General features: G+C 40.6%; 1 non-coding gene across 1 annotated transcript; it reads left to right on the forward strand.

Annotated features, from left to right (window-relative positions):
- The first annotated feature begins 14,344 nt into the window (after positions 1-14,344).
- Positions 14,345-14,481, forward strand: LOC120865923. The gene has a single exon (XR_005721562.1). It is a non-coding gene; the product is annotated as a small nucleolar RNA SNORA51 (small nucleolar RNA).
- Positions 14,482-19,423: the final 4,942 nt, after the last annotated feature.

Genomic DNA, 19,423 nt, shown 5'->3' on the forward strand with positions numbered 1-19,423 from the left:
TTGTAAAATTCAACTCTCTCCTCTGCTAGCTTACTTCTTAGGTTAACATCTAAAATATCAATGCCTGGAATCATTTCATGGCCTGAAATAGTTGTTATGTGTGCAAAAATGGCATGGCACCCAAGTCTCTTTGAATTTTCTTCTCTATACTTTCGCCATTCCAAATGTTTCACATTTTACTCACACTATTCACTTCCTTCTTCCCTCACTTTATTTATTCTATTTATAAGTATGTAAAAGCTGCCTCTTTGGAAAAGCCCCTGATGCTGGGGAAGATTGAAGGCAAAAGGAGAAGGGGGCAGCAGAGGATGAGATGGTTAGATAGCATCACTGACTCATTGGACATGAATTTGAGCAAACTCCAGGAGGTAGTGAAGAAGAGGGAAGCCTGGCGTGTTGCAGTCCATGGGGTCTCAAAGAGTCAGACACAACTTAGCAAAAACAAAAACAATTATAATGGTAGAGAATTATATTTTTGTTCTACACTATAAAAATTCCACTTATTCTTCAAAGTCCAAAGTCTTTGTAGTACTGGGGTACTTTCTCCCATCCCAAGGTCAGGCTTGATTCCTATACCCTCTGTGTATGTAACTATTCCGCCTTAGCTCTAAAAATCCTTTGTCTCCTCCTTATTTGGAAGAATACTAAAAGCTTAGTATCAATGTCTGTTTCCAGTGTTTATTTCCTATTTCATGGGAACAAGCTTTGTTCTTAAAGAAAGGAGCCGATAAAGATTTGGCAAATAACTGAGAAAATGAATGAAAGTACAGATGCAAGGTCAAACATGTTTCATCTGTGAGATGTGTTGCTAGGTACTGGTGTTTAGACAAATGGCTCACGGACCACTCTGCTTTCAAAACAAAGTCTAATGGTTTCTATATATCCCAACTCATCAAAGATTTGTTGTTTTCTCCAGTTGTTCATTTATCTCAACTCTTTGAAAAGGTTGGAGTTCAAAGCTGTCTTTTAACTTTTTCTTATATTTTATGACATACTTTAGGCTTTTCTTGGATTAAGAAGCATAAACCACTTACCCTAGAAAATGCATAAGAGATCAAAGTAATGTACCTCTGAAGAGTACACTTAAGAACTCAGAAAGGTTAGTAATATTACCATATAATTATTTCAATTTATCTATCTCTCAAAGCCCAAAGAATCCTTTTTTACTTTTCCAGACCAAAAATGTATCACCTCCTTTTAAAAGTCCAAGAAGATTGTATACAACTGATTCATAATACTAATTAATTAATCACTGCTTTTATGTAACATTCCATGTTGTAGCTTATGCTTTTCTTAATTAATTTTAGTATCCATACACCTTTATCTCCTTGCTATGTTTTAAAGACTTTAAGCATAAAACATCCCTTGGAAATTAGTGGTCTATTTCATATGTTGTTTAAATAATCACTCCAGTTTTGTTTTGACTTGTTTTAATCCTTAGAACACACAGCAAACTATTTATGCTTATTGTCTTTCATTTGGAGAAGGGGATGTATTTCTTTTGCTTAGTGTGTTTAACTGTAGGTTATATATTCAACCTTTGCTCTCCCTTACTTCTGTGATGATGATCAAGGTAGTTATTTCCAGCTAGGCTCACCTGGTGTATTGTAATTGAATAGGAACTGGTAGGGGGGATCATATTAAAACGAATCATCTTGCAACTCATATTATTTTGCTTAGGACTTGAATGTCAAAGCATACATGGTTCTTGAATTGGTTCTGAGAAATGACAAGAGGGAGAGAACAAGATTGCCTCTGTGTTCATAACAATGGAGTTTAAATGCCACGTCTGATTTGAACTCCCAGGTTTTTACTTTTTTATGCCCTGATGCAGTTGCTGTGGTTTCACCCATTTCATTGTTTGTGTTTATGCTCTATACGATGTCAGGAAGGAATCTGCTTCCTTCATGGCTATGTATTCATGTCAGATTTAGATTATATATTTTTTTCAAGGAGGAAGAACTGGAATCAATTGAGTGCCTGCAGTTGGATCCTTGAGGCTATTTGGTTAACATAATAAATAGTCACAGGAATCGTGGTTACATGGTAGCCATAAACCTGCTCCAACTTAGGGTCTGAAAGTACATAAAAGAGAACAAAGGGCCTCTCTGCCCCGGACCTTCGACCCTGGCTGTATCCTGCTTGAAACACCAAAATGAGCCATCTGTCTCTCTTCACTTCTCCTTAAAAAAAAAAAAAATACTATTTATTTATTTTTGGCTGTGCTGGGTCTTCACTGCTGCATGGGCTTTCTCTAGTTGCAGCAAGCGGTAACTACTCTCTAGCTGTGGCGCGTGGAAATTGCTCTCTGCTTGCAGTGCACAGGCTTCTTTCATTGAAGAGCACGGCTTTTAGGGTGTGTGGGCTCAGTAGTTGTGGCTACCCAGCTTCAGAGCACAGGCTCAGTGGTTGTGGCCCCCAAGCTTACTACCCCTCACCCCCCCCACTCCCCCATCTCCCCCATCCCTGCAAGTGGGATCTTCCCAGATCAGAGATGAAACCTGTGTCCCCTGCATTGGCAGGTGGATTCCTTACCACTGAGCCACTGGGAAGCCCTGTCACCTCTCATTTTGAATTCAGAGGGCGGGAAAAAAAGAGAAGGAGGTCCATCAGAAGCAAAGGCTTTAATTAAAGCTGTTCCTAAGAAAAGTAGGACACAAGCATTCCTTCATTTCTAGGAATTTTTCTTTCCCTTCCCCCCATAAGAACAAAAATAAAAAAGAAATTACAAGTGACTCTAATAACATTTGAAAGTGAAAGTGAAGTCGCTCAGTCGTGTCCAACTCTTTGTGACCCTGTGGACTGTAGCCCACCAGGCTCCTCCATCCATGGGGAATTCTCCATGCAAGAATACTGGAGTGGGTTCCCATTTCCTTCTCCAGGGGATCTTCCCAACCCAGGGATCGAACCCGGGTCTCCCACATTACAGGCAGAAGCTTTAACCTCTGAGCTGCCAGAATTAAGGAAACATTGGTATTCGATGCTTTTCAGAAAAACATTCAATGTGTTGCTTCTGAAAAACATTGAATTTTCTGCAAAGCAGCTTTCTTCTACCATCTGCACGGCCAGAATGCCTTCCCAAGCATCTAACAGAGCAACCATTTATCTGACTGGCATCACCCTGCCCAGGCTGCAGAGGCTGGACGGTTTTATATTTTGAACGTCAGTGCAACATGCTCTCCAAGGCCTCTGAAACCCCTAAGCCAGAAACTCTGCTTGCAGAATGGAATTCCTTAATCGAATGTTCAAAGCTCATTACCTCTAAGGAGCTCCGGACTTCCTGCCCCACAACCATCTGACAGATGGAAAAAGGAGAAAGCTCCTGCTGGGGTTTCCCAGGGACGAAAATCTTTGTTCATATTTGTTAATAACGCGAAGCTTGGAATCCTCAGACAGCATTTCCCTTCATTGAGTCTGCAAATCTCCTCCCTGTCCTTTTTGTGTGTAACGGAGTTAATTCCCAGAGCCAGCACTAAACTAACACACGATGACAGCTTCTCCCTCAGCTCAGTCAGGCGAACACGCGGCGTCAGGTTCAAAATGAAGGTCCCACATCCTTCTGTTTCCTGGCAGTGAGGAACAATACAGGCCAAATCCAATGCAAATCCTTCTTTGAAGTCGGTTTGCATGGGTCCGTCCCCTGCCCCCTATTGCCGATAGGTGGCGCTGCTGCAAAGCAGATCATTGCACGCTAGGCGTGCGTGCAGCACCGTGGTACAGAGCTCTGGAGTCGGGTATGCAGCCTAGTGGACGTACCCTGGCACACCCCGACAAATAGCAGCGGGACCGGCCCTCGTTCTGGCACCAAAAATGATATCTACTCGTCACGAAGCAGATGATTCAACCACAAACTAAAATAGCATTTTTACACAGGACCCAAACTTTGACCTATATTTAAATAATTCTAGGCTTCTCTTTCATCATTTCCAGATTCTTGTCCTTAAATGAGCTTAACTGTAGTTTACCTCATTAAAACATTTTAAAATATTCATTACATTACAATTTCCTCGGCACGTGCTGAGAGTATTGTTGGTGTCTGTTTTAATATATGAAACTCAGGACTTCATTTCCCCCTTTCTCCCCTTAACCTTGGAGAAGGCAATGGCACCCCACTCCAGTACTCTTGCCTAGAAAATCCCAGGGATGGAGGAGCCTGGTGGGCTGCGGTCCATGGGGTCGCCAAGAGTTGGTACACGACTGAGCGACTTCCCTTTCACTTTTCACTTTCATGCATTGGAGAAGGAAATGGCAACCCACTCCAGTGTTCTTGCCTGGAGAATTCCAAGGACGGGGGAGCCTGGTGGGCTGCCGTCTATGGGGTTGCACGGAGTCAGACACGACTGAAGCGACTTAGCAGCAGCAGCAGCCCCTTAATCTGGGAGCTGTCTTTCAAAGGATGGCAGGGACCACAGACAAGAACGAAAGCTCTGACTTCAGAAATGCGTCCATCAGAAACGAGGAGAAAAAAATCAAAACCGGATCAAGAAGAGATACACACAAATGCATATATGTGTGTGTGTGTGTGTGTGTGTGTATTTATCTCCCCTACAGAATTTATCCATGTTCTATTCTTTAATGCCTTTCCCTCTCTTGGCAGAAAAAAATGTGGTTATTTTATGGAAATTATGTGCATGAAAATAAAGTGAGGTTAAAACGACAGCAACAAGTTGAAAATATCCTTATCCATCTGTAATGAGTTGCTGATCAGCTCAAGAGAAGCTGCTGCTGCTGCTGCTGCTAAGTCCTTTCAGGCGTGTCCAACTCTGTGCAACCCCATAGATGGTAGTCCACCAGGCTCCCCTGTCTCTGGGATTCTCCAGGCAAGAACACTGGAGTGGGTTGCCATTTCCTTCTCCAATGCATGAGAGTGAAAAGTGAAAGTGAAGTCGCTTTCCTAGCAACCCCATGAACTGCAGCCCACCAGGCTCCTCCATCAATGGGATTTTCTGGGCAAGAGTACCGGAGTTGGGTGCCATCGCCTTCTCCGCAACAGAAGCTACAAGGTATTAAGTGCTAAATAAGGCCCATTGTCCTGTCCACCCTATACCTGCCCATCTTTTCTTCACAACTCAGGATCCTTAGCCAGTGAGTGATCATGAAGCTCAGCTTCCTAGAACCATCATGCTACAGAGAATGGAATAGGGAACTAAACTAACTGTTCCAAATTCATAAGACATTTCTAATTTTTTTTTTTTTTTTTGCTTCACAGAAAAAAATCACTCTAAGCCTTCTAAAACTAGTTCTGTATATTTTTTCACTCAATTCTGGCAAAGCATCAATTTCCAGTGACACCCAACACATCTTTCCCATCACAACTCCCCCCCCACACTCCCCCACTGCCCCCACCCAGATGATTCCCTTCCCCACAAAGCTACTTTTCAACTGAATGAATAGTCTCTGGAAGCCAGCTACATACTCCTCACATGACTGAGGACAGGGCGATGTTAGTTTCCTAAGCTCGGAAGAGCTGGGTAGAACTATAGTGGTCAGGAAGCAGCACAGGCATCAGCAGCAATGGTCCACGTTACAGCTACTGAAACTCAGTTGGTTTTAACTCCATTTTCATTACTGGGAAGCTCATTTGTTCCTGACAAGCTCAACCTTTCTAAGGGGGCCAACCCCCTGAAACACATTTACCACACTCAGTGTTCAGTGCATCTGGAACCTAAGCAGAGTACCATCATGGGTTTCTGGACATTCTCAAGTTATTCTACTGGCCAAAGTTCCATGATTAATATCTTAAAATACCTACTTTCAGGAAATGTGCCTCTTCCTAGGTTAGGTAAATGATGCATTTCTACATAAGAGAAGTTTGAGGGTATCAGGAAAACTGCTCTGTTAGACCTCCACCCAAACGGAAAGTTATTGAATCATAAATCTGATTTTATAAAAATCTGTTTCTAATCTTCCTACAGCTAAACATTGTTCTTTCCTGCTACTATGTTCAAAACTATATGTCTCTCCAAAAGACGTTTTCAAGCTAATTTATAGTTTTCTTTTTGAAAAAACCATTGTATCTTGCATTTCTAAAGACAGCAATACTTGAATTATTTTTCCTTAATAGCACAAATATTATTCAAGTCACCTTTCAGTCAATACAGGGTCTATCTTAGATGACTATCAAGAAGTTCCCACTGTATAACACAGGGGACTCTTCTCAATGCCTTGTGAGAGAAGGAAATCCAAAAAGGAGGGTGTATGTATATATATATATATATATACATGTGTATATATGATTCACTTTTCTGTACAGCAGAAACTAACACATTGTAAAGCAATATACTCCAATAAAAACTTTTAAAAAATTCCTTCTATTTCTGGAACATTCCTGGTGGTTCAGTGGTTAAGACTCTGTGCTTCCAATGCAGGGGGCACAAGTTTGATTCCTGGCTAGGGAAACAAGATCCCACATGCCATGTGGTACATCCAAAAAAAGAAAGAAAGGAAAATTAATTCCCTCTATTTCTGATCTCCATCTTCTTCTGCCCCGCTGCTCTTTATTCTCGAAATTACATTAAAAAAAATACACAGATAAACATAAAACAGATGCTCAAGTCTACTTCAAAAGATCCTTGTTCACTTGCTATGCAAAGAAGAGAGTTTAGAACCAGAGATCCAGTGAAAGATTGTAGCTTGTTGAATTTCCTTTGAACAGCACATTTCCAAAGCATCATATCAGAACACCCATGACATATCCATTGGTTTCAATGAATTTTTATGAAGTTCTTATTCAGTGGGGCAAATGAAATTTTAAGTCTGTAATTCTTCAAAGTGGTTCATCTCAATCTCAGAACAATTATCTTAATAGTATCCATCACTCTCCAAAGTTATTTATTTGTGTACACTTTTATTTTTCTCTTCCAATGAATAAATCTTTATTAAAATACACTGGAATACTGGTTGACACATAGGGACTCTATAAGTAATTGCAATGAATAAATAATGTCCCACACATTCTGGTGTTACAGGCGGAAATAAGAAGTTAATTCATCTTCACTCATTGTTAGTAGGAATGCAAAGTGGTTCGGCCACTTTGAAGATGAGTTTGTTAGTTCCTTATGAAATTAAACATACCCTTACTGTATGACTCGGCATCTGTGGGACTGAGCAATCCTACGTCTGGTTTTTACTCAAATCAACTGAAAATTTACATTCACCTAAGACCGGTACAAACCTTTATAGATACTTTGTTCATAATTGCTGAAAGTTAATGTCCATCAACAGATAAATAAAGTAAATTGCAGTGCATCCATATAATGGAACATGATTCAACAGTAAAATGGAATGAGTTCCTGATGAAACAAATTCATTTTTGCTAGATATAGGAAAGCAGACCAAAAACACTACATGTGTCCTAGTCCATTTGGTGTGATATTTTTGAAAAGGCAAAACTACAAGGATGGACAACAGATAAGTATTTGTTTGAAGGATTTAAGGAGGGGGAGTGACTGACTCAGAGGGGACACAGGGGAATTCAAAGGGTGACAAGACAATTCTATATGGTGCTGTGCCGGGGTGCATATGACTGTGCCTTTTTCTTCTTTCTGTTTCTTTTTTCTTTTATTTGGCTGAGCTGGTTCTTAGCTGCAGCACCTGGAATCTCATAGCTCTTAGCTGCAGTATGTGTGATCTAGTTCCTAGACCAGGGACCAAACCCAGGCCCCCTGCTTTGGGAGTGCGGAGTCTTAACCACTGGACTGGCAGGGAAGTCCTTGGCAGTATACAGTGGACTTTATTACATGCAAATTAAAATAAACAAACAGAAAATGTTGGAGGATCCTGGATAGAATGCAGACTCTGAAAAATGAGTCTAATTATATTCCAAATACAGGAGAAAATCTCACTGGAGGGAGTGGGGGGGGAAAAAATGAGGTGACCTAAGTACAAGAGGTAAACAGTGGTTTGACTAGAAAATATGACCAAAAGAAAAAAACTCCTTTGCCTAAACATCATACTGTAGTTGGTAAGTTTGTTTTTCAGGGGTGCAGTTTAGCTATTCTGAAACTACATGTACACTAGAGTTTAACACATCCGTCAGTGGGTTGTGAATAATGGGAGCGAAGGTTCTCACTGCCAAAGAAAGAAGTGACGAAATCAAATAAAGGTGAATTAGAGTAAGAGCTATAGTATCAGAGAGGAAAAAAGAAAATAGGGGGGCGGGACTGAAATACAGCAGGAATATAGATGTAGGATAGTGTCCAGACGTATATATTACATAGTTCTGTGCAGTGAGAGCACCCCAAAGCAGCAACAGGCCAGTAGCCACAAGCACAACTGTACTCAGATCTTTGTTTCTAAATGACATTCATTGATAATAGGAACCCGAGCTCCTTGGAGAAATTGTTGATTCAAGGGTCCAGGAAATACAAAATGATTCTGGAGCATCTGGAAATGCCAGGCATTAAAGAAGTGCCCCCTCCCCCAAACAGAGGCATGTCAAAGACATCCAAGCTTCTGACAGCCAACACTGGAATGAAATTAAAAAGAATATTGGATTATAACACAAATAATAATACAAACGTTCATGACACGGTGGCATAAGTAGACAATTAAGTAAATGAATAAGTGGGGAAACAGACAAATAGTCCTTACAAAAGAATCCCAAATATTAAATACAGAAGGAAAGATAGAAATAGGAAGGAGCCCCTGGTCCAACACATTAATAACTGCTTCTTACAGAATCCACTGAGAGATGCTAAAATTCTGTGAGCAAAATGTGAAGGAGAAATAGGAAAAACAAATAGCCTGAAATCATCTCTGCCATAACTTATTAACTACCGTCATGGTTTTTAATATATTCCCAGAAAGTCTTTGGTACTCCTCCCTACGTAGAAGGTGGACCTTAGTGCCTCTCCCCTCAATGTGGGCTGATCTTAGTGACTTGCTTCTAATGAATAGAGTATGAAAAGAAAAATAAATAACAGCAGAGAAGCCTGTTAGACAGTAGCTTAATAAAGGGTTTGCGGCTAACATCATCAATGATAAGTCACACTGATGTCACGTGCTTTCTGGTAGAATGTGATAATAAGGGCACTTCATCTCTTTAGTATTTTCCCCTTAAACTTATAGCCTCCATCTAATCATGAGAAAACCCAAGACAAACACAGACGGAGGTACAGTCTACAAAACCCTTGTACAGTACCCTTCAGAAGTATCAATGTTACACGCCAAAATAAGAAAAAAGAAACATTGGTGGAATCTAAGGTGATGTGATGACTAAATGCAATGTGGAATCCTGGCTCGGATCCTGAAACATTGTTGTTTTTGTTCTTTTAATCGCTAAGTTGTGTCCAACTCTTTTGTGACCCCATGGACTATAACCTTCCAGGCGCCTCTGTCCATGGGGTTTCCCCGGCAAGCATAATTGAGTGGGTTGCCCTCTTCCTGACCCAGGGATCAAACCCACGTATCTTGCCTTGCAGGTGGATTCTTTACCACTGAGCCACCTGAGAAGCTCTTAGCTAATAGTAGTACCGCACTAATATGAATTTCTTAGTCTGGTAAACTTGCTATGATTGGGCTTCCGTGGTGGCTCAGATGGTAAAGTGTCTGTCCGCGACACGAGAGACCTGGGTTTGATCCAACCCACTCCAGTACTCTTGCCTGGAGAATCCCATGGATGGAGGAGCCTGGTAGGCTACAGTCTGTGGGGTCACAAAGAGTCAGACAGGACTGAACGACTTCGCTTTCACTTTCTTTCAAACTTGCTGATTATGTAAGATGTTTGCATAAGAGGAAACTGGATCTAGGGTTTATAGGAACTCTCTATACTATTTTTTTTTTAATGGGGCTTCCCTGTTGGCTCAAAGGGTAAAGCATCTGCCTGCAATGCAGGAGACCCAGGTTTGATCCCTGGTTAGGAAGATCCCCTGGAGAAGGAAATGGCAACCCACTCCGGGACTCTTGCCTGGAAAATCCCATGGATGGAGAAACCTGGTAGTCTACAGTCCGTGGGGTATACTATTTTTTCAACACTTATACAAATCTGAATTAATTTTAAGACAAAACATTTTTTAAAAAATATTTATTTGACTGTACTGGATCTTAGTTGTGACAAGCAGGATCTAGTTCCCTGATCAGGGATCAAATCCAAGCCCCCTGCTTTGGAAGTGTGTAGTCTTAGCCACCAGATCATCAAGGATGTCCCTCAAGACAAAAACTTTAAAAAGAAAACAAGTTAGCTACTAATATATGTCAAATGAATATTAAAGACCAAAACTGATAAAGGATACCACTGTGAGTATGGACCTTATCAACAAAGAAGCAGATTAGAAGTTGGGTGTTGGAAGGGTGTTTAGGATTCAAAAATCTAGAAAGTAAGAGGAAGGTGTAACAAGAACAAAGTTGTAGCAACAGAAGTGCTCAACTGGTTAAGAAAGTTCTGAGTGAACCAGTCCAACCGAATCTCAGGCTGGAGAATAACGGAGGGCAGAGATGACAGGAGTTTTTTATGGTATAAATAAGTTTTGCAATGTGGGCGCACAATTTGATTACCTGCAACATTTATTTTTCTCAATGAAATATCTTCGACTTTATTCCTCGGTAAAAGGGTGAGTTCCTTACGATCACCCAGACATTATCGCATCAACTTGTGTAACTAGTAGAAATGTGTTTGTGGTCATTTGGTTTGGGGCTTTTTTTTTCAGCTACCAATGAACTTATTGCTGACCCAAATATTTGAGTCAGTGTCTCAGAGGGCGTTTAGGCGGAAATGTTAAGATCACAACATTTGATTGAACTCTTATGAATGGGTTAGAACACTGAGAAATGATGTAGGCTTCCGGGATTCCTGGATCTATTTTTCTTTTCTTTTCTCTTCTTTTCTTTTCTTTCTTTGCAGCTATCAGTTAAAGACCCTCCCAAGTGCTCCTGAGTCACAGGGTGGCCCCTACCCAAAAGTGTTGCCATCTTTGTGCTTGAAGGATTTGAGCTGTCTTTACCGGAAATGTTAGTAGTATTTCTACATGACTTAACATTTGTTAGTTAAGGAGTCTGCCTGGAACGACTGTGGCCTTGTGTATTGTCACATCCTATAATTCCTGTTCTTCCTACGCACTCAGTAGCCCTCTGTGGTCTTCTAGGATGAGCAGCATCTTTTTCGCTTCATTTTATGGGAGAAATGCAAAGCGAAGTCCTCTAGGGGGCCAGTTGCCTACTTAGTTGAAGTTCAACTAATGATAGGAACTGTAGTTGAAGCATGGAAGCTAATTCCCTTCACTCTCTTCATTCCATTGGCTTTCATTAAATGTCACTGGCCATGTGTTTTCAAGTACCAATCCTGCCATCCAAATGCAAACACATATTGACCCTCTTCATTGCAATCAGCAACACCCCCCTCCCCGATACATACACACAGACACACACAGAGACTCCCCATGGACTCACACACATACTTTGCTTTCATTACAGAGAATCAATGCTGGAAATAATTTTCTGCTTTGGGGCAGGAAAATTCTTTCCTGCTGGTAATGAAAACTGTAAAAATGTGCCCACGAAACCTCTGTCTCCTTGGAATTCACTGCTGCTCAAACCAAGATTTTGCTGGTAACAAGTTGCTGAGGGAGGGGGTGGGAGGGTGACTTTTGCACGATGGGAGGTGTCTTCATCTAGTCCCATGCTAAAGTCTGGACTGCATGTGACATAGTAGCCATGGAAAGTGAGCATATATTTTGCACTCCCCACAATGTGATCATAACTCTCCATAACTCTTAATGATTCTCCTTTTGTTCTTAAAATTGATTATGGGCTGGTCCAGAGAGCACTGAGGATCAACTCCTGCCTGACAAGAGTGTCCCACTGTAGAGGTTGGCAGGAAAGCATTGCCTAGGATATGAACCTAATTAAACTGAAAATACAGAATGTTAAGGATAAAACTTCAGATTCACAATGTGGTTTGATCCAGCAAGGAAAAAAGGGAGGGGGGCTTTAATCCAAGCAGAAAATGAGGGTGCATAAGAATATGAATTTGATGGCATTGAGGGATCCCAGACAGAGTCCCAGAGGCCAGGAGAAAGCCCAGGCAATTGTAACTAAGAGCGCTCATCATTTTTTTTCCTACCTGCTTGGCATCTTGGCCATGGCCCAGAGTGGCATCATTCATTTTACAGAGCAGTGTGTTGCCCCCTTCAGACTTTGACATCACTGTGAAAATTCAAAGACTTCTTTGCAGAAGTGGTTTTCCTCCCATGGACACGCCATATTCTGAACGAAAAAAGGACTGTGCTGATGAATTTGCCCACACGGATTCTCATGTGCTCTCCCCATGTGCCTGAGTCCCTTCTCCCTGGCATGCGCGTGCACACACACACACACACACACACACACACACCCCTCTTTGGAACTGAGTCCCCAAGAAATCAGAGACATAGGCTTCTGTTTTATGTGTGATGCCAAACAGGAGCAAAAACTGTCTGCTCCTACTCATAAATTCTGTTTCATTGCAACAAGAAAGCATGCTCTTTCTCTGTCTCTCCCGCACGCACACTCACATACATCCACTCCCAGAAATGTTCTGACTTTTCAGCACATGATCAATAGGCGGATACCCACCTCAGGAAAGTTGCAGTTGCTGTTTGCATCTAGCAGGGATTGGGAACTCTGGCAAAGCTGTATTCTGGAAAAGCCACTGGAGTGGTCAGCATAAAGCCTGACTTCAGTCCCCAAGAGAGAAAACAAGTGAGCCCTGATGAGGGTGAGTTGGTCCCCATACCATCATATCATCAGCTCGACTTGTCACAGGGTGTCCTGACATGCTAGCTTGACATTCAAAAAATAGATACACATTTCTCCCTGGATGAGAAATCATGGAGGAAAATAATTGTACGTGGCAGAGAGGAATAGGAAGACATTTCTGAACCCCTGGCTCCCCAGGTGGCTCAGACAGTAGAGAATCACCTGCAATGCAGGAGATGCGTCTTTGATCCCAGGGTCAGGAAGATCCCCTGGAGAAGGGAATGGCAACCCATGACAGTATTCTTGTCTCGATAATCCCATGGACAGAGGAGTCTGGCAGGCTATAGTCCGTGGGGTTGCAAAGAGTCGGACACGACTTAATAACTAAACAACAACAAAACCTTCTTTACTAAGAAAATCACTCCCTGGCCTCCCAAATGTCAAACTGAAAGTCTAATAAAGTTAAAGGATTTGATTATCTCCAAAGGAAAAGGAAATAATAGTCAAACCAAAAAAATTGTTTAATAGGAAAACAATACCCTGGTCTCTTTCACACCTCAGATGAGAAACTCAAAAATCAATTTACAAAGAAAGTTCTTGCTTTCCTTGTGAATTAGGAACTCTGCAGATGAAAACTTCCTGTCTTGGACTTCAATTTCTGCCACAAACCTGAGAAGCAGCTCAGTTGGTGTTCTCAAAAGCTGCCCCTGAGGGCATGTGATGTCCAATTGTTTTTTATATATAAAATGATATTTTCCAGCCTCATGCATATCCCTTCCGTTTTCCTGGATGCTTCAGCAGATACATGCAAGACTCTGCATTCAAGTGGATTTTGTCATCTATGTCTCTCTAAACATCATTCCCAACCTGAACAGTTTTGAATACCACTTAATGAAATCATTTTCTTTGCTTTAAAATAAAACAGTATCAAGTTTTGAAATGTGATCATTCTGTTATCTCAGCTCATTATAATTACCCTCGAAATAATCAGTAATTACCTTCTTTTAACCTTTAGTTCTATCTTGGGCTACAACTAAAGGATTCAAGTGAGAGGAAATGAGGGTTCTCACTCTCTTTGAAAAAATCTGTTCCTAAGCAAATCTTTCCGTATACACCCTCTAATCCTTTTCTGCCTTGGTTTCTTTACTTGAGTAATTTTCTCTTCAATAGCATTCTCATTTTCAAAGAGTAGTGTTGGTTTAAAAAAATTATATTGTATTATAAAAAATTATTAAAAATAAATAGGTGACTTTCAAAAGGAGGGAGACACCACCTTCTAAAAGTAAGAGAAGAAATACATACCCCACTCACACTCTATCAGATATTATTTTATTTTTTGCTCAGCATTGATCTCAAGTCAGTGGTATAGACACAGGGTTTATGTAACTTATGCCCAGATTAGCTGAGAGGTGGAACTCCAGTCCAGACTTCTGGGATCCTAACGTCCCTGTCAAGGCCTCTGAAGCTTCCCAAGGTCATGAAATGGATGTGTGAGAACTATCAGAAAAGTTCTAGGATGTCTGAAATTGGGCATTTGTTTTTTTGCCATCTTTTCCAGTATTTGCAATGTTTGAGGTTTGGTATTGAATATTACTGTTGTAAGAGTTTGTGTGTGTGTGTGTTTAGCAGTAGTAGGAATCATTAATGTAAAATAATCTAAAATATTAGCATCAGCCATCTTGTTGCTTACTGAAGGCTGTGTTCTTACCCTGACCATATAGAAACAGGAGGCAGAGTAAATCTACCCCATGTACACCTCAGTCCAGGCAGGCCCTTTGCCTGGTCTGTATTGTGAATGGGGGGACATGGAATATAAATAAAAATAAATTAAAAGTAAAAATAATTTTAAAATAAAGTAAAATTAAAAAAAAAACATTAGCAATGAATAAGTGTATTTCTTAATGCTAAGAAAAATACAGAGAATTCCACCCTTTTAAGCATCTCCTAATCTTTATTTTTTAAAAATGCCAAGAAAAGAAAAATGGCAGTGCTGAAAGCCAGAAACTTAATAGAAAGAATCCAAACCTTTAATTACCCAAGCTAGATGGAAATTAGAAGCACATCGTGAATGATGAAAAATCTTCCTTTTTTTTTCTTGGGAAAAGAAATCTATTTTATATTACTAACAACAGCCAGAAATAACTTTTAAATCTAAACTGTTTGTGTAAGGCATCTACAAACAGATCAAAAGGCAAAGAGTCACTTCTGTTGTTGTAGTTTAGGCACTAAGTTGTGTCCAACTATTTTGCGACCCTGTGGTCTATAGCCCGCCAGGCTCCTCTGTCCATGGGATTTCCCAGGCAAGGAGAGGGTTGCCATTTCCTTCAGAGGATCTTTCCAACCAAAGGATTGAACCTTGTTCTCCTGCATTGGCAGGCAGATTCTTTACCACGGAACCACCACTGCCTACAAATATAAGTATAATCTCAGCATCTTTCCTCTGAAAGTCCAACTCATCCGCCTTAACCTATTGGAAGTGTGAATTAAAACTTTCTTTATAACAGAAGAAACCCATGTAATTATATACCATAAAATTTATATACAATGAATATGTAATATCTAACTAAATTCTCAATTATTATTTTTTAAACTATAATAATGGTCATAGTGAATTTCAGAATACTATCACAAAGACCAGCTGAATATCATACTTGTATGAGAAGTATACTTATAAAAAGTATAAAGAAATTAGTAATATACTGCATCAATTCAGTTCAGTTGCTCAGTCGTGTCTGACTCTTTGTGACCCCATGAATTGCAGCAGGCCAGGCCTCCCTGTCCATCATCAACTCCCGGAGTTTAATCAAACTCATCTCCATCGAGTCAGTGGTGACATCCAACCATCTCATCCTCTGTCGTCCCCTTCTCCTTCCTTTAATCTTTCCCAGCATCAGGGTCTCTTCAGATGAGTCAGTTCTTTGTGTAAGGTGGCCAAAGTATTGGAGTTTCAGCTTTAGCATCATTCCTTCCAAAGAACACCCAGGACTGATCTTCTTTAGAATGGACTGGTTGGATCTCCTTGCAGTCCAAGGGACTCTCAAGAGTCTTCTCCAACACCACAGTTCAAAAGCATCAATTCTTCAGCGCTCAGCTTTCTTCACAGTCCAACTCTCACATCCATACATGACCACTGGAAAAACCGTAGCCTTGACTAGATGGACCTTTGTTGGCAAAGTAATGTCTCTGCTTTTGAATATACTATCTAGGTTGGTCATAACTTTTCTTCCAAGGAGTAAGCGTCTTTTAATTTCATGGCTGCAGTCACCATCTGCAGGGATTTTGGAGCCGCCCAAAATAGCCACTGTTTCCACTATTTTCCCATCTATTTGCCATGAAGTGATGGGACCAGATGCCATAATCTTCGTTTTCTGAATGTTGAGCTTTAAGCCAACTTTTTCACTCTCCACTTTCACTTTCATCAAGAGGCTTTTTAGTTCCTCCTCTGCTGGGGTCCAGCCCCGGTGGATCCAGGGAATTCGAAGCGGGGATGGCGTTGGCGAGGAAAGACTTAATTATTTATTAATATAAGATTAGATTAGGAAGAAATAGTGTAGTAAGAAAATTAAGTGGAGAGAAGAGGCTGATTAACTTGGGTTACGTGGGAGACCAATAAAGTTCCAGACAAGGAGCTTGCACCATCTATGTTGGGCCACCGGTGCTCGCTTGAATATCTAAGGGTGCCTCGCCTTAGGCTCCCTTTCAAGCGGGTCTTAACAGCCAGGGCAAGTAAGTAGACTTGGCGGGCCTCCGCGCCCAGATGGGAATTCAGCCTGAAACTAGAGTAAAGAGGAGACACAGGGGAAACCAGTCCAGCGACTGGCTCTCCTTCTATTGTCCTTCAAGGCCTTTTATACTTTTGATTATACATAGAGATCAATGGGTAATACAAAATTATGTAGCGTTAGTAGCCCAGACTCTTTCTGTATATCTTTTTGTATACAAAAGGTCTCAGGTGATTTACATTATCTTCTGGCCAAGAGACTTATTAACACTTTTTGGCTCTCTTTCTTAATGAATGTTAATTTCGTTTCCCCTAAGTGTTTTTCTTTAATCTGCATCTCCTTAAAGCGCTAAAGTTACATCTGAGGTGATTGATATTTCTCTTGGCAATCTTGATTCCAGCTTGTGTTTCTTCCAGTCCAGCATTTCTCATGATGTACTCTGCATAGAAGTTAAATAAGCAGGGTGACAATATATAGTCTTGACATACTCCTTTTCCTATTTGGAACCAGTGTGTTGTTCCATGTCCAGTTCTAACTGTTGCTTCCTGACCTGCATATAGGTTTCTCAAGAGGAAGTTCAAGTGGTCTGTTATTCCCATCTCTTTCCGATTTTCCACAGTTTATTGTGATCCACACAGTCAAAGGCTTTGGCATAGTCAATAAAGCAGAAATAGATGTTTTTCTGGTTCCTCTGCCTTTTCTAAAACCAGCTTGAACATCTGGAAGTTCACGGTTCAGGTATAATATACTGCATACATCTGATTATAATGTATATTGCTCCTATATCAAGAATTAGTAAACTAAACTCAAGGGCTAAATCCTACCCCACTTCCTGTTTTTGTCAATAAAGTTTTATTGGAACACAGACCTGCTCATTTCTTTACATATTGTCTCTGACTACTTTTATGCAACTGCAATGGCAGTTGCAGCAAAGATAGTCTGGCCTGCAAAGTCTAAAATATTTATTCTTTTACAGAAAAAGTTTATCAATCCCTGATCTACATATTTTGTGGAATTGAGTTTCATTAAGGAGCTTTCCTAGATTTACTGCAGTGACAAATTCTAGAGTTATTTGATGAGCTATGATGTGCTTAGTTGCTCAGTTGTGTCTGACTTTTTGTGACCCCATGGACAATAGCCTGCCAGGCTCCTCCATCCATGCGGATTCTTCAGGCAAGAATACTGGAGTGGGTTGCCATGCCCTCCTCCAGGGAATCTTCCCAACCCAGGGATCAAATCCAGGTTTGCCACACTGCAGGCAGATTCTTTACCATCTAAGCCACCACGGAAAACTAATTGATGAGCAGCTAAATTTATATTTTTGGATAAACTATATGATTGTATTTCAGTTCAATGTGATGAAATTAAGTATATGTATAGACATATATAAATCCTAGAAATATACCTAGAGATGTGTCATATAAGCAGATATTCACACATACAGGCAAATGTTCATATAAACCCTCCAAAAGATTTAAAGTTGCTCCTTGCTACCTTGGTCTTTCTAAGATTCAATTTCCCCATTGGTAAACGGATAATAGTAATTGTTACATTATTGCATCATAACCATCATCGTGACACTCACACTCAGTCATGTCCGACTCTTTGTGACCCCATGGACTGCAGCCTGCCAGGTTCCTCTGTCCATGGAATCTTCCAAGAAAGAATATTGGAGTGGCTTGTGATTTCTTCCTCCAGGGGAACTTCCCCACCTAGGGACCAAACTGGAATCTCTTGAGGCTCCTGCATTGTCAGGCAGGTTCTTTATTGCATATTAGCATAATAATGCCATAATGATTAAAGGAAATGAATGTTGAACAGAATGTCCAGCATAGAATAAGCACTTAATAAATGTAAGTTACTAATATTTTAGGCTGCTTTATTGACAGTCTTTGCCTCAAGGAGGCACCTCTGTCTCTGAGAGAAGCTATGTGATCTTTCTTATAGGGAAGATCAAAAGTATTATCAGAATGCTTGTGTTGCCTTCTAGACAACGCATGTATAAAACCAAAGGATGTGTCTTATCAGTGGGCTGACAATCTGAACTCGATTCTTGTCAGAGCTTAATCCAAATTAGCTCTTCTTTGATGCATATAAAGAGAAAACTCAGAATGATTGGTCTGTACCAAGACAGAGTGCCTAAAAAATTATGGACGGAGGTTCAGGACATTGAACAGGAGGCAGGGATCCAGACCATCCTCAAGATAAAGAAAAGCAAAAAGCCAAAATGGTTGTCTGAGGAGGCCTTATAAATTGCTATGAAAGGAAGAGAAGTGAAAGGCAAAGGAGAAAAGGAAAGATATACCCATTTGAATGAAGAGTTTCAAAGAATAGCAAGGAGAGATAAGAAAGCCTTCCTCAGTGATCAGTGCAAAGAAATAGAGGAAAACAATAGAATGGGAAAGACTAAAGATCCCTTCAAGAAAATTAGAGATACCAAGGGAACATTTCATGCAAAGATGGGCACAGTAAAGGCCAGAAATGATATGGAACTAAGAGAAGAAGATATTAAAACGAGGTGGCAAGAATACACAGAAAAACTATACAAAAAAGATATTCATGACCCAGATAATCATGATGGTGAGATCACCAACCTAGAACCAGACATACTGGAATGCAAAGTCAAGTGGGTCTTAGGAAGCATCACTATTAACAAAGCTAGTAGAGGTGATGGAATTCCAGTTGAGCTATTTCAAATCCTAAAAGATGATGCTGTTAAAATGCTGCACTCAATGTGCCAGCAAATTTGGAAAACTCAGCAGTGGCCACAGGACTGGAAAAGGTCAGTTTTCATTCCAATCCCAAAGAAAGGCAATGCCAAAGAATGTTCAAACCACCACACAATTGCACTCATCTCACATGGTTTTTCCAGTGATCATGTATGGATGTAAGAGTTGGAATATAAAGAAACCTGAGTGTCAAAGAATTGATGCTTTTGAACTGTGGTATTGGAGAAGACTCTTGAGAGTCCCTTGGACTGCAAGAAATCCAATCAGTCCATCCTAAAGGAGATCAGTCCTGGGTGTTCA

This window comes from Oryx dammah, unplaced genomic scaffold (assembly GCF_014754425.2).
Source record: "Oryx dammah isolate SB20612 unplaced genomic scaffold, SCBI_Odam_1.1 HiC_scaffold_7, whole genome shotgun sequence".
Classification (NCBI taxonomy): domain Eukaryota; kingdom Metazoa; phylum Chordata; class Mammalia; order Artiodactyla; family Bovidae; genus Oryx; species Oryx dammah.